We start from the raw sequence: 16,394 nt of genomic DNA on the forward strand, positions 1-16,394 counted from the left end.
CAATGGTCATATCTTTTTTTTGTTGGGATCATTGCTATTCAAAACCAAATTATGTTGGACAAACAGTTTAGTCCCAGGAGATCCAGTGGGTGCAAATGCCTGAACAGGCGCAGAGGAACTGCCTAATCTTGTCAGCATTACTAGCACTGATGGCTTTTCTTCTCTTTTGTCCTCAAAATGTAAACATGGAAATTTCTGGGAACGGATAAAGCGAATAGTCTATCCCTGCGGGATTAGGAGCATGTTCCTTTCACCTAGAAACAGCAGTATTTTTAGGGGACATAAACTAAAGAAATGACAGATAAAAACCTAATCCAACCTATCTCATTTCCCAGACTGCTCTCTGTGTCCTGGATAACACCTAAGTGGCTATACACCACAAGATCCGTTCGTTTCGTGAGGTCACCAAACAAGCTGATCTTTCCACCAATATGCCCACCTAAGGTTGGCCCCATACACAGGGGTCCCCATACACAGGCAGATAAGCTGCAGAATCAGTCTGAAGGACCCAAATCTGCTGAAATCTGCCCATGTATGGCCACCTTTAGGACTTTGCTGCCCAACTTATCACATGTTATGGGCTGATCATTTCCCAGATAGCATGTTTGAGGAGCAGACTAAATTTAAATAATGTTATCATACAGTGAAGTCTATGTAGCCTTTAAACAGACTGGGGCCATAAAGATCCTTTGGAGGGCCACATTTGACCTGCGTTAGGGCCGTGGCAGACGTGGAGATTAGTCGCCGTGTGACAAATCTCCCTTGTCGCAGGCAAAATCGGCGAAGTTTTCTCTCAAGGCAAATTTGGTGATTTCAGCAAATCGCCACGCCGAGTATGCCATCCCACTGGTGACTAATCTCCCCGTCTGTCACAGCCCTTAGTGTGAAGACACACAGAGCTACTAGTAGCAGCTACATGTTGTAGCTACTGAAAAAGACAATACTGACCATTTACTGATAATTGTCTCTATGTGTGTTTTAGCAGAGGCAGTTCTCAGTATTGTCTATGGCAGGGCATTTTATGGAGTTCAGTAGCTTGAAAAAGTAGTGGCTACTAGTAGCCCAGTGTGTTTTCACCCATAAGGTGGCCATACACAGGCTGATTTCAGCTGCTGATATCGGTTTGTCTGCACCTGTGCCTGCCATTTTAATTCTATCATTTGTCCCTAGAGCCAAACGATCAGATTAGCCAGATATCACCAACCCATAGGTGGGCATATTGGGAGAACATTCGCTCGCTTGGCAACCTCAGCAAAGGAGTGGATCTTATGGCCACCTTTAGGGCACAGAAATCAAAGATAAAAGACAACATAACACCAAATATCTGGTTAACTGGTGGATGGATTTGGAATAGGGTTTGGAGGACTGGGAAGATATATCTTCCCCTATTGTATATGTCCACTTGCTATAGCGTCTCTTATATCTACTTCTCTTTCTGACTGTACGCTGTAACAGTGAGTAGGGGATACTCCTTGTATTGGTCCATATTGCTGTACATTGTCCCCAGCTAATAAACATAGGACAGGAGGGCCATGCCTGCAAGAGCTTACAATCTAGAATTTAGTTACTCAGAGGTTAAGAATATCTGATCTCTACCGGCACATGGTCTGGACCTGCCCCATTATTAGTAGGTACTGGGTTAAAGTCACTAGATATATGACAACGACCTTAGCCCTCCCTTCAATATGTCAACCTGAAAAATGTTTATTAGGGCTTATTGACGAGCTCATACCCACCAACTATGCCAGAATTATGGTACAATCAATACTGTACTATGCAAAGAAAATGCTGATCATCCCCACCTACGGGTGGGTGATATCAGGTGAATTTAGGCTTATTCAGTTGTTTGGCCCTGGGGCCAAACGATCGAATTATACTGACAGTAATGGGCGCAGTCAGTTCGGGGACCACATCAACGAGCCAATGTGGTTGCTGATCCAACTGAATCTTTTAACCTGCCTGATCGATATCTGGCCAATTTCAGGCCAGATATCGGTCGGGCAGGCCCATTGTAACTGCCTTTACACGGGCCGTTAAGCTGCCGAATCGGTTAAGGGACTGATATCGCCAGCTACAATTGGCCACCTTTAGTACATGAAGTTAATACACAGTGCAGACAATATAATTGTTTCTAATTAGCACCATAGTCACAGTATTTTTAAAACCTAATAGAATATTACACTACAATAATATTACAATAAACAAGTGAGTAAAATGAACAAACAAGGCTTGCAGAGTGGTGCAGGAGGATAATAGCAGCAATGCAGAGATACACACAGAATTATGTACACAGGCTGGGGGTCACTCGCAGAACCATGACACGTAGGGGTTGCAGAGAGATGTAGTTCTACAAAAGAATGCTAGAAGGAGGTCCCCCAAAAAATAAAATACAGTCGCCTTCTGCATCTTAGAAGTTAAGTGGATTAGCAAATGTTAATTTACAGAGCAGTCTAGACACATCCAGACTAACGAGGGTAAATTATATCTTCATTATTCGCTATGAGTAGCCAGACTGGAGAACCTTTTACTTTACCCAAACCTCAATCATAGGATTCTTTGATCTCTCCTCTGTCAGCTGTGATGGGGATACAAAAATAGATGGGTAAAGCTGTGTGTAGCAGTCTGCTAGTTTGTGTATTGGTGCCCTGACCAGTTAATAGGTGCACTTCTCACATGTGTATCGAACCCTCAGCTTGCTGCAGCCACAACACACTGAGAACAATATAAAGGAACAGAGAACTATACAGTACATAAGAAGCTATCATCTGAATCTATCTATCTATCTATCTATCTATCATCTATCTATCTATCATCTATCTATCTGTAATTGTTTCTATCTATAATTGTGTCTATCTATCAATCAATCTATCTATCTATCTATCTATATCTGTCTAGCTAATCTATCTATCTATCTATATCTGTCTGTCTATCTATCTATCTATCTATCTATCTATCTATCTATCTATCTATAATTGTATCTATCTATCTATCTATCTATCTATCTATATATCTATCTATCTATCTATATCTGTCTGTCTATCTATCTATCTATCTATAATTTTATCTATCTATCTATCTATCTATCTATCTATCTATCTATCATCTATCTATCTATCATCTATCTATCTGTAATTGTTTCTATCTATAATTGTGTCTATCTATCAATCAATCTATCTATCTATCTATCTATCTATCTATATCTGTCTAGCTAATCTATCTATCTATCTATATCTGTCTGTCTATCTATCTATCTATCTATCTATCTATCTATAATTGTATCTATCTATCTATCTATCTATCTATCTATCTATCTATCTATCTATCTATCTATCTATATATCTATCTATCTATCTATATCTGTCTGTCTATCTATCTATCTATCTATAATTTTATCTATCTATCTATCAATCTATCTATCTATCTATCTATCTATATCTGTCTGTCTAGCTAATCTATCTATCTATCTATCTATCATCTGTAATTTTGTCTATCTATCTATCTATCTATCATCTGTAATTTTGTCTATCTATCTATCTATCTATCTATCTAATCAATCAACCTATTATCTATCTATCTATCTATTATCTATCTATCTATCTATCTATCTATCTATCTATCTATCTATCTAATCAATCAACCTATTATCTATCTATCTATCTATCTATCTAATCAATCAACCTATTATCTATCTATCTATCTATCTATCTATCTATCTATCTATCTATTATCTATCTATCTATCTAATCAATCAACCTATTATCTATCTATCTATCTATCTATCATCTATTTATCTATCTATCTATCTATCTATCAGTATTAGCATCTATGTTGGTAAAACACAAAATTGTGGATTTTATCTGGTGTCTGTGCGTGAATTGCATCAGATTTTTCAGTGACGCTGGAAACTGTGTTCACATAAAATCATTAGGTGCCAGTGTGATTGTGTAGGTGCAACACAGAGGCAGCTAATACCTGGACTCCATTGTTTTAAAGTGGCCTATACTTTACAACATGCACCTTATTCATGAAAGTGCAATTAATTTGCGATATGACTTGATACAGAGGAATGTGTACTGACTAGCGGACTTTACAAATGGTGTTTAAAAGTGCACTAGTCATGTGATGAAGCACCGGATTGATTTTGCCGTATTGCAGCCAGTCAGTTAGTTGATATACCCAAAGCCACATCTGGTAAGGCCCTGTGTTTGTACATCAGAATGAGCCCATTCATTTGACACTTTTGTAGCAGGGGGATGGGAATAAGCTCGGTGGGGAGCTCACCCCAGCAAATGGCCAAAGGCAGTTATGATAGTCACAGGGCAGCGTGGGCCACTACACCCCAGGGCACATATGGTACACATATTCCCCGGCCAGCAGCAGGCAGATGCACAGATAACAAGAAAATACACAAACCTGGAACTGTGGAGCCTTGTTAGGACTTTTCAACACCAGCCCCACAAAAGACCACACAGTTGCGCCGGTTCTTTCTGACAGCAGGATTCTGCCTGACAGGCGCACAAGAAGCCCCTTTGATATCCATTGTACAGTATGAACCCCACAAGGGACAGGTCTACCTGTGAGCGGGGCGGGGGTGGGGATTGGGGGACAACATTTGCGGACTTGTATAATCAGACTGGAATTTGCAATAATTCTGTGTTGATGTTTCTATAGTGACAAGGAGCTTTACATTTATTTTCATAATCTTTCCCTAAGCTCCATTGTTATTAGACTGGCTGGGTGTTGGTTTGGGGCCAACTAAATAACTGTACTGGATTCTCACATTTTTGTTAAATGAGTTGCTCTTGCATTTAAAGGGGATATTACACTGAGTAAAACAAGGGTATATATATATATATATATATATATATATATGTGTGTGTGTGTGTGTGTGCTGGGAGTTCTAGTTTATCCACAGCCAGAGAGCGACACATGACAGATATCACCAAGGGGAAAAAGAAGCAATTTATACACAAATGTAATTAATTCTTCAATCATGGACATTTGTGGCCAGTGGGGCCTTTAGAGTGCAAATGCCCTTACCAGCCTTCCCTAAAACCCAGGTCCAATTCAAAGTACCAAGCAGCAAAGGCAACCACAGCGGCACGATCTCCCATGTTTTGCAATAAATGTTTGTGAGGGGGCAGAGTTGCAAAATGACTCCAGATGAATGAAGTAATTACAAACAGGAGGGAATTTGTAGCTGTGAGGCTCCTAGTACATTTCTTTTCATGCACAGAGCTCAGTGTCCTCACATCTGGCTCCGGGGCCCACCCCCCGGTGTGTGACGTACAGGCAGGGGCTCCCATATCAAATGAAATCTCCACTACAGCCCCAGATATGCTAATCTAATCATATTACCTCTCTGTGCCGAAACCCTTGGAGGTGGCACTTATTAGAACTTATTAGAAAGCCATGACTTGCCCTTTTGTTGCACAACTCCAGGCTATATGCCTTGTTATCCTATTCACAAAAAGGCTTTCATGTCCAACAAATGTGTTTGGTTACCTTTCAGCTAAATATCTATGTATACAAATGTTAAATGAAACATGCATGAATGGTTTATTCTATATAGGTAGACTTGCACCCCTACATATTGCATTTGTCTCCTACAGACACTATGAAATAATAAATATTCTGCATGTCGCAGGGACTGTCACTGGTAAGGAATGTTGGTTAATGGCAGCAGCAGCCATTCCGTAGCCATTGTTTTATTGCTCTGAAATACATACTTTGGATTTTTAGCAGCTGCAGCTGTCAAAATGTATTACAGCTCAATATAAAGTAAAATCTCAGACTCTTTATTGTGGGTAAGTCTACTGCTTTGGGAAAGTGGCAAAATGGTTTACATGATAGATCCAGACTTTTATGTGCCAGGTTCCTGTAATGAGCCTGACTCCTGTTGTAGGTCTCATATTTTAAGTTATTGGCCTCAGTTACATCATTTCTAAGGAGTCATTTCAAACTCTGAGAAGATTATCATTATTGGTATTAATTATTAACAAATATTTATTAATTGCCTACATTTTTTGCAGGTCTGTACAACAGAAGGGTATATACAACATACAAATTACATACAAATGATACAGGGGATAAAGGGGACCCTGCTCAGTAGAGCAATTCTGCATGACTTCATAAATCATCTTGCAATACAATAGTAGGGGGCTATTCATCATTAGTGTGTTGCACATACTTGGCCATAATTGTATTATAAACTGTTTTTTAATAAAATAAATAATTGCCTTTCACGAAGCACTCTATCTTAAAACCCCCAGGCTCTACTGCCCCCAGGACCAGAGGTAGATGTAAATGCTCTGGGAGGGGGTGGGTTGGCCACAGGGATGATGGGAACGGGGATGCACATGTTATTATGGGCCCTCTCTGTTGGCAGACCCCTCTATGGTTGCTGGGCCTGCTACCCCTATAGTTAAGGGGCAACTTACCCTGACAAAGAATAAACACAGACAGCTCATCAACACAAGCACAATTGAGAAGCACTGGAATCAATACAAAATAGAACATGCATTGATGCTATTCCCAAAGGTGTTTGGGCTTATACATACTCCTAGTATTTGTGGGCAGTGCCAATGTACCCCTTCAGCCTGCTCTGATAAATTGCACAGCTGCGCTCACAGGGCCTAGAGTTGCCTAGGGCACCCAGTCGGCTTGGCCTGGACAGTAATAACAGGGATTTATGAGAGCGCATTATTCACACTCTAGGTGCATTGGGTGCTATTTACCATTTACTTTCACGTACCCTGGAGTTCTGGGGAAAATGTGCATCATGGGTAAAATCCATGGGGATTTGCATAACTTTGCGTATTGCACATAATTGTAAATGACCCCTTAGAAATGATGTAATGATGAGGCCAATAAGTTAAAGGAGGCAGAGCAGATGTACAATATGAAGGATTTCTGGCCCTGAAGTTCTTCATTCCATATGTTTCTTATATTGGTCAAATATACAGTATATTACCCCTTTGCAGCTTTAGGGTGGTGGTGGTGGGAAGACATTTTATCGAGGGGAAAATCTCTCTTTCCTATCCCAGGTGCTATCTCTCCTGCTACTGCTGCCTTTGCTGCTATCTACACTGTGACCCCCTCTATATACAGCTGCTGCTCATTGGGGCCCCACAGACACTCTGGGGACCAGGCAGTCTCCCCTGTATTGATTTGACTGCAGCTGCAACTCCTTCCAAGAAAGCTGGAAGAATAACAAAGTTAAAGGGACAGTACATACCTTGTTCAACATAAGTGCAATAAATAGGGCTTGTGCTGAATATACTTTTAGCCTAAAGTTTCAATCACAAAACCTATGATTATTGTTATCACTTGAGCTAAACAGGGCAAATGGGGAAATAATTGGTCCCTGCAAGTTAGATAATTAGATTCCCAGATCTCAAGCAATCCCTCTGCATAATAGACTCCTGCTTATCTGTGCACTGGGAATCTAATTATCTACCTACCAAGCATGGATGTGCTTCTATGTCCCTGTTCAGCTAACAAAAACTAACAAAAAAAACCCCATGTATTTTTCATTATTACAACAAAATGCAAAAAAAAAAACATTTTCTACTAATTAAACTCATGTTATACAAAGGGTAAGGGCTCTGGCACACAGGGAGATTAGTCGCCTGCGACAAAACTCCCTGTTCGCGGGCGACTAATCTCCCCAGATTGCCATCAGGCCTCGAGAGGAAACTTGCGCGATTTCACTGAAATCACGCCGCCGTGTATGCCATCCCACCGGCGATTCACATTCTCGCCGGTGGGATGGCATTTCGGGGAGATTTGTCGCGGGTGAATAATCTCCCCGTGTGTCAGAGCCCTAAATTGCCCATTTAAGGTACTTAAGTACTTATATCAGAACTAAATTTAGGATAGAAGTATGGCTGGAATAGGCCTTTGCAGCAATGCCTAGAAAATATGTAGATTGTTGTTCTGAAGAGAATGGCAAGTCTGCCAATGAAACAAGGCTCTAAGGCTGTAATGTCTTGCCTGGTACACATGACAGTTAATATGCCCCTCCCTACATAATACACACATCATACACATCCATAAAGAATGTTCAACCCATTCCTAGCTGGCCTGTCTTTGAAAGTGTTAATTGTCTGCCATGTACCAGCCAGTGGTGTTGATTCCACTACAGCCATATACTTACCAGACAATAAACATCCAATGAGTTACTATTTTGGAGCCCGAAAGGATTTTTTCCCACAATTCCAGATGGGGGTTCTGTTTAATTCCTCTGGGTCAGGTTAGAAACTAGAAAGGAATGATTTCACTCCATGTCTGTTCTTTTCAAGGCACGCAGAGATATCGTTATTTTAAAGGGCTACTGTTGGAATAAAACATAAACATACTGTATTACATTTTGCCTAAAAATAATGTTTAATATATAAAGTAAATGTTTTGTAGTTTTTTTGTAGTTTTTACTCCTTTTATGGAGGAAATAATTTTCTAGTACTCGTGTGACCTTTATTATTTCCTTTCTGGCAAGCAAAAAAAAAGACCTATCACACTTTCTGGGGCAAGTTCTGAATATATTGTCAGGGTTAGAGCCACTGTCCAATAAGGAAAAAGTAGGATCAAATACCCTTTAATTGAAAGGCTATATTCTAAACCACTAATGTTACAGTTCATATCCCTTAAATACAGGTGGCCTAGTGAGAACCTGAAGCAGGATTGGACTGAACCAGCAGGGAACTGGGAAAAAAACCCAGTGGGCCCCATCGACCCAGACTCCTGATGATCTCCCTACCCAGATCAAACTGAAGATAAGTATTATGTATGCATGCTCGGGGGTAAGGTGGTTGGTTGGGTGACTGGGGCCCTTGGGAATCTGTGGGGGCAATGGCAGGGGCCTGCAAGTGATGTCCTTTGGAATAACATATTTATATTATAACAGCATATTTATTATTAAGTGCCAACATATTCTATATTACTGTACAACAGATGGGTGTATACACTGAACATACAGATTTAAACACAAAGCAGCCAATAACCAATTCAAGAAGCTCTAGCCAAAAGAACTTACAATCATTAGGAAAGCCATATGGAGATAAGTATCAACAAATAGGTATATTGTTTCTTTAATACCCAGAACATATGCAGTAGATAGTATTTACCCTTTCAGTGCTGACTTATCAAACATATAGAATGAAAGAATAATCATAATAATACTCAGCACCACTATAGACCCCAGGCCAGGTTTGTGCTGTTTGAGTTTGTGTGACCCTGGATGATTGTTTATGATCCGTGCTGGATTTGCTATGATGAATGGCTGAACGAATGTTTCCTGGTAGCGAGTTCATGGTGACCTCTGGCTGATTTTTGTGATCCCTATAAATTACAGGGACAAGGCCTGTGAGCCCTGTTGAGTTTATCTGACCCCTATCTGATTTTATGAAATGACTGGTTCATATGATACCATGAATTGTTGAAAAGAAATGTGACCCATAATTTTGTTTATTGTAACCCCTTGGCAATTCATGTGATTCCAAACTGGCGGGACCAATTTCTTAAAGTTCCAGAAAAAATCTGACAGATCCTTGGCTACTAAAACCTCTTGGCAATAGTGAATACAGTGTCACCCAACTAAAAGGGACTACTGGCGACAACACTGTCACAATTCTGCACTTTAATGTGTGCTAAACACAAAGATTGACAGCACAGGAAGAAAACAGTAGCTTTAGATCCGTAGCTCCTGAACTGTTGGGGGGCCCAGAGCAGTGGCTGAGGAGCACAGCGTGGGGGCCAGTAAGGGTTAGATTTGGGGAGAATGCAAACTGTCTCTTCTACACACTCCTAGAAAAAGACCAATAATTGGGTGGTCAGTTTAGGTTAGATTTGGGGTGCGCACTTTTATGATGACCCATTTAATGCTGAGATTTGCATTGTGCACTTTTATGCTGACCCACATACTCTGCAAACATTTATTGCAGATACAATAAAAGCCTCGGTGTAATTCCTGTGTTAGTGTCTCTGGAGAGTTTGTCAGGGATTAAGGTACCTAAGCTTAGATTGCAAGCTCTGTGAGCAAGGGTCTCTGTGACTGTAAACATGATGTGCAAAAGCTGCACCACTACAGGTGATTCAAGATATACAGATACAAATCTACATTATTACTACCACCAATGAACAGGCATATATTAAAGCAGGCCCTACAAGGCAAACTATGTAAAAAGCAAAATGTTGTTGTGAAGGTGAACTACTCCTTTAAATCTGAAACCTGCTTCACTAAAGCTCACCACACACATAAAGACCGGCTCATTTGGCAAGGTCTCCTAAGAAGCAGGACTTTGCCGGATTTGTCAACCTACACACTGAGCAAAGTGAGCAGATCCTACAGTTTGGCTCCCAGGCCAGTAATCAGGTCATAATGGAACCCTGTTGGGAGAGGACGGCACCAACACAGTGAGTTTCAAACCTGCCCAATATTCAGCCAGGTATTTGTTGGAGAAGGACAATACACTTTTTGTAGAGGCCAATTCAGCAGCTTAAAGAACTACTGTCATGGGAAAACATGTTTTTTTTTTTTCAAACCACATCAGTTAATAGAGCTTCTCCAGCACAATCCTGCATTGTAATCTGTTTTTCAAAAACACAGATTTTTTAATATTTAATTTAGAAATTTCACATGGGGCTAGCCATATTCTTCATTTCCCAGGGTGCCACAACCATGTGACCTGTGCTCTGATAAACTTCAGTCACACTTTACTGCTGCGCTGTAAGTTGGAGTGATATCACCCCCCTGCCAGCAGCCGATCAGCAGAACAATGGTAAGGTACAAGATATCAGCTCCCAGTAGGCATCAGAATAACACTCAATAGTAGATTGTAAGCTCTTTTGGGCAGGGCCCTCTTCACCTGGTTATTGATTGGTTTATATGTTACTCTGTAACAATATATGAAACCCACTTATTGTACAGCGCTGCGGAATATGTTGGCGCTTTATAAATAAATGTTAATAATAATAATAGTAGGAAATCCAAGTCCAGCTTGGGATTCCTCCAGTTACATGGGAGTAAGAGAAACAATAGGTTACCTGAAAGCAGTTCCAATGTGTAGCGCTGGCTCCTTCTGAAAGCTCAGACTCAGACACAATGCACTAATATTACAAATAAAAAAATATATTTGTTGGTTTAAGGACAAAATTTTAAATGGTAGAATTAATTATTTGCTATGTAAACAGTGTAATTTAGAAATACACCATAAAAATCATGACAGTATCCCATTAGTGATTGGTTTTTAAGTTGCATTGTTCTTTTTATTTGCAGCAGCTCAGTAATAGTGGCCTGAACTGATACACTTGGATACATTAGTTGCCAGTTTCTGCAGCAGCAGCAGCTCAGGAATAGGAGCAACTAATGTATCAGATTGTAACAGCTGCTCAGTACAAGACTTTAGGAAAGTGTCAAGCCAAGGAGCGAGCTAATAAGGGCTGAAGTGGCTGCTACTGAAAAATACTAACAAGTAAAGTAACAAACTGAAACATGAGAGGGGGAAATAAAACAAATAAATTTTAAGAACATCATTTTTTTAAAAAAAATCACAATAAAGTGAAACCCTTTTAAGGCTTAACATGCTATCCCAAATATTGGATTATATTGTCTGTTCAATATTCTACAGGCTTGATCTGGATGGGCTGCTTTTATCCCCAAGTTACCATTAATGGACTGATGACAATGAGTTTAGGTGATATCTCTGTGGTGAAATTCCACAACTGCAGTCTCCTTTGCAAACTGCTCTATTAGTATATTGCTGCCACCCCCCCCATGCTTCTTGTTCTTGAATATGTTGTCAGTGCCAGTCACATAGAAGGAATACGGTATCCTGTTAGCATTCCTGTCAATAGACTGTTCATATATTAGCCTCCAATTATTTCCTGCAGGAGCATATGGAAGCAATAGCAGCAATAGCAGCACCCTGAGTAGAGATGTAGCACTAGGGGAAAGCAATGGCTGAAGGCACAGAACCTGTTCTCTGTCCCAAATGTGGCACCAACCTAAATCGTTTACATAAAACTCCTCCAAGCTTGAACATTTACTCTTTAGCTTTAGAATCCTTTGAATTGCAAGCTCTTGTGAGCTGGGCCCTATGTTGCTATTTCTGTAACCCTTGTTACGCTGTGTAACTTGCTGGGGCTGTATGAGTTAATGGTGATGATGCAATTCTAAATGACTTCCAGCATTTGTATGTATATCTTTATTTGTATGTATAGCATTTATTAACTAAGCATTTTTAGTGGGTTTCAAGTTATTTGTAAATATTATTGAGTTTAAGTTTTTTAAACTGTAACTCCCCAACAATTACTGAACTACAAATCCATCGGCACTGAGCTACATGTGCAGTTTAACTACATCTGGAAAGTCACAGGTTAACTACAGGCTGAACTAAAGGGAGAGAAAAAAAACATTATGTCCCCCCCATTGTTACAGACTCTGCGCTGCACATTGGAGTAAGGTCATTTACTCTTAAATCTTGAATTTCTCTATTTTTAAACACATGGATGCAATTATATGAATTCTCTGGTGGGCGAGTTAACCCCAGAAATCCTTCTTTGGAGCAACAGCGCCCCCTGGTTGTTAAACTGGGGAACACGCAGAATTTATACAGCGAGTTCAGAGACTGTTGGCTGTTGCGACAAATGTGCAGACGCAATAACTCTTTCATACAAATTATTCCGATTGCACGTCTACTACTGAGCTCTCCAATGCCTCTGTCCTTAATCCTTCCAATGCGTTATTTATTATAATCACCAAGATCCCAGTATGATGAGATATAATACTAACCATTACTTAATATAATACCGTTAGTCGTAAATCAGTAGCCGCGTATAATTCAGCGCAATAAGCCAGAAGCTTGTTAGGACCATAAAAAATGTCTTTCCTTCTAGATATAATACGGCGCTATTGTCTTTTCCATGCACCCTAAGTAAAACCATGTATTTCCCCTGGGGCACAGATACTGGGATATTCACATAATCTGCAGTCTAGACACTTCTCTCGACTCTTCTCGTCCTTGTGTTGGGATATGGAGGGGGATATTGGGCCATAGCAGCATAAAGTTATATGTGTAGATGGACCCTTCTCTTGAACCCCAAAATGTTGTTCAGTTTAGTAAAAGCGCAGCGCAATGTCTATATGTTTCATAGATAAGCGCCTCATCAGTGTAAGAGTCCGCTACGTTGCACAGGCAGGGCTTCTCCCCTAGTGGGGGCTTTTACTGTGGAGGAGTGGGAGGAGGGTTGTGACAGCTATTTACTTAAGGCAGATGATGAGTTTTGGAAGGTTTGGCTGGAACATTGAATCAATTACAAGGCACTGGGTCCCAGTCTGTTGCATCTGAGAGGAGAAGGAGACACATCTGCAGGACCCTGGGATTTATACACACATCAACACACACAAACATATTTCATTTTTTGCACTTTTAATCTTCTTATTGGGAGTTACTATCGACTTTTACATAGTGGAAAGGTAAGACGCAATTACTTTGCACTTAAATAGGCAAAACTTTGGATGTGCTGAATGATTAATTACAGGTAGTTGTATTAGGGTGCTAGTGTTGAGGTTTGCATTTAGGTGCTAGGACTGGGCATAGGGGAGCGCAAACATAACTGTACAGTCAGGGAGGGTCACTCAGTTCTGGACACACATGATTCACCCTGGATATGTGAATGAGATCCCGTTGCATTCCAAATAAAGGGATAACCAAGAGGACCACGAAGCTGGAGGAGATGCCATCAACATATAACGGCTAAGGATGGGACTTGGGGCAACTTGCCAAGCTTCTCCCTGACTGCCTATTGCTCGACTCTATACAGGGTGGATGTACAATAAGGATTTGCCACTGGGAAGCACTACATTTGCCTCTGAGAATTGCTGATCTGGGCACAGTTCTTCCTTGAGTTCTCGGGCAATTTCTCTTTTCTGGGGCCACTATTCCCAGTCACATTGGGGACCTTCCTGAAGCGGAGAGTGAGTTCTTATCGAAGAATCTTGGGGAATATTTGTGTCGTTTTGGATTGTAGAGAATTCTGGTGGGTCCTGTAGAGAGAGGAGATTTGGGGCCAAAATATTGTTGGATAATTCATTTCTATTTTGCGTTTGGGTGTGTGGCTGAGAGATCCTGCTGGATACAGGTAAGAATGTGTCTATTTCTTTCTTCCTTTATGTAAAGTTGGGACAAAGCTGCGCGCAATAACGCTTGTTGTTCCCATTTCCTGAGACCGGTATATAGTCTGGTATATAGTCTGTATATAGCCTGTGTATAGTCTGTATATAGTCTGCTGCCCTGTTGGCTTTTATTACCCCATTCAGTGAGGATTCCAGCCTTGTACTTGCCCTCTCTGTCTGTGGCCACTTGCTTGTTCCCAATAAGTTTGCAGCTCTTTGCGATGCCCAGTTGTTCCGAGCAATTAGCTAAAGTCAAAGGGGCTAAAAGAATTTAACAGGCAGGGTTAGTTAGTCCCAGGACCCCCACAGAGCTACAGGGGGAAAGAGCTGCTGGGTGGTTATTCCTCGGATCCCAGCAGCCCTACTGGATGCCGCTTTCACTGGCTGGAAATTCTGGGCTTTGCAGAACCTTAAATCTCTATCAGTGTAACTTTATGGCGTTCATTGTGCCCAGCTTATATAATAGGCAGCATTGGCACAGCGTTAGATCTCTCTTATTGCTCACTCTGTGCCAACCGCGCATCTTTGCGCGCACTTGGAGAAATTTGCGATCTTGGCGCATCCCCTGCGTAACCCTAACTTAGTCCCCAGCCATAGATTATTAACTTCATGGCCCCTCTCCATAGAAGTTCTCCCCTTGGATGGAGCTCTTAGAACTCGCTCCTGTTGGCAGTTTCCCTATAGACATGGGCCAGACAAGTTGGATCTCTGCGCTTTGCTGAACATATTTGGGTGGACTCCTGTGTAGATGGAGCGCTTTATTATGTTACCCTGGTTCTGCAGAATCGCCATTATACGTGTGATTATTGTACGGAGTTCCTAGACTTTCCAGTGAGACTGGAATTAATTGTATCAGTAATTCAGTGTATCCTGTATGTAGGCACAGGGATTGCACAATCATTGCCCAGGGATACGTTTCTAATTTAGCGGGAGCTCCGCAGCCCATGTTGTTCTCCCAGTGTCCTGGGATGCTGTGAGTTGTAGTTCAGTTTCAAATCAAAAGCCCAGCCTGTTGATGCTAAAGAGTTACTGTAGCTATTGAGTGGGCTGGTGAACCCATGTGGGAAAAAGAAAAATTAGATAAGATAAGGGAGTATTTTATTAGAGATAAAAAGAACATCTGCTGGTTACAAAGTCAGACTTCTCAGAGCCCAATAGTAGCCCTGTGTATCTGCTTGACACTCAGGGCACCCAGTGCAGATGGCATCTATCCCTGGCACAACCCTGCAGTGTCTGGTATGGTCTGTATAGGACAAACATTCCCTTGACATTATCCAGGGACCTAAGATGTGTATCCCAGTCTAGACTGCAAGGAGAGAGATGTCACAGCATGAAGTCTACTCTTTTCATTATGTTAATCCCAATTAATCAGTTAGTGGGACAAATCCAATTAGTCCTGATGTACAGTTAATTATAATTAAGCAGGACTTACTCAGAGGTTACTTTTCTGCCTGGCCTATTTGTTTTTTTTCTCTTTTGTATAGTTATTATGCATTTTCCCCCTAAACATTGTGTTTTCTGGAAGAGGAAAAGTTTCCCTGGGAGCAAATTAATGGCTTGACTTGTTTGTGGAATGATTTGGCAGCAGCTGGTAAACAACAATGCGCCAAGCTCTTGTGTGGGAGTCAGTGGAATCATTTGCCTCCACATATAAACAGCCTGATAGTATCAAGGTGGGCTGAGAATATTGCCACAGAGGGGGGAGACGCCAGAGCTGGCGTATGGAAAACATTATGAGCTGGGTACAATTTACTCCCCCCACCACCTCTGTTCCAGATGTGCCCAGAGGAGGGAGGAAGGGGCCGGGGCTCAGCCTGGCTGACAATGGTCCTGATTGTGACCTGGAGCCCCCTGCTGCTCTTATAGGTACAACCAAACATTTCTACTCTCTATCCCGGCTGCAAGTTAGAGGGCAGGGAAAGAACAATGGTACCCAAATAAGTGAAGCCATTCTTTTCTGGCTTTGCTGTGGGCTCCAATAGGAGGGAATGGCAAATTAGGAACAGTGCATCTGCTTCATTCCTATTTAATTCCCTAACTCAGCTCTATTGCTACATAATTCCTATACCCAGATGCTCGGCGCCATTACTGTGTATTTCCAATTCTTAATTCAACACCATTGCTGCCTAATTCCCATATTCATCTCTGCATTATTGCTATATAATTCCTATATTCAGCCCTGCACTATTGCTAAGTAAGTCCCATAGTTAGCCCTGATTGC

At 41.2% G+C, this 16,394-nt stretch overlaps 1 protein-coding gene across 3 annotated transcripts in view; it reads left to right on the forward strand.

The window, feature by feature from the left end:
* The first annotated feature begins 10,349 nt into the window (after window positions 1-10,349).
* Window positions 10,350-16,394, forward strand: part of pdgfra (platelet-derived growth factor receptor, alpha polypeptide) — a 28,554-nt gene continuing 22,509 nt past the window's right edge. Inside the window, exon 1 of one of the 3 annotated variants that reach the window (XM_031900856.1) lies at window positions 10,350-10,413. The gene's annotated coding sequence lies outside the window, so the exon portion shown is untranslated. 3 annotated transcript variants of the gene reach the window in all.

Source organism: Xenopus tropicalis, chromosome 1, assembly GCF_000004195.4.
Source record: "Xenopus tropicalis strain Nigerian chromosome 1, UCB_Xtro_10.0, whole genome shotgun sequence".
In the NCBI taxonomy this organism is placed as follows: Eukaryota; Metazoa; Chordata; class Amphibia; order Anura; family Pipidae; genus Xenopus; species Xenopus tropicalis.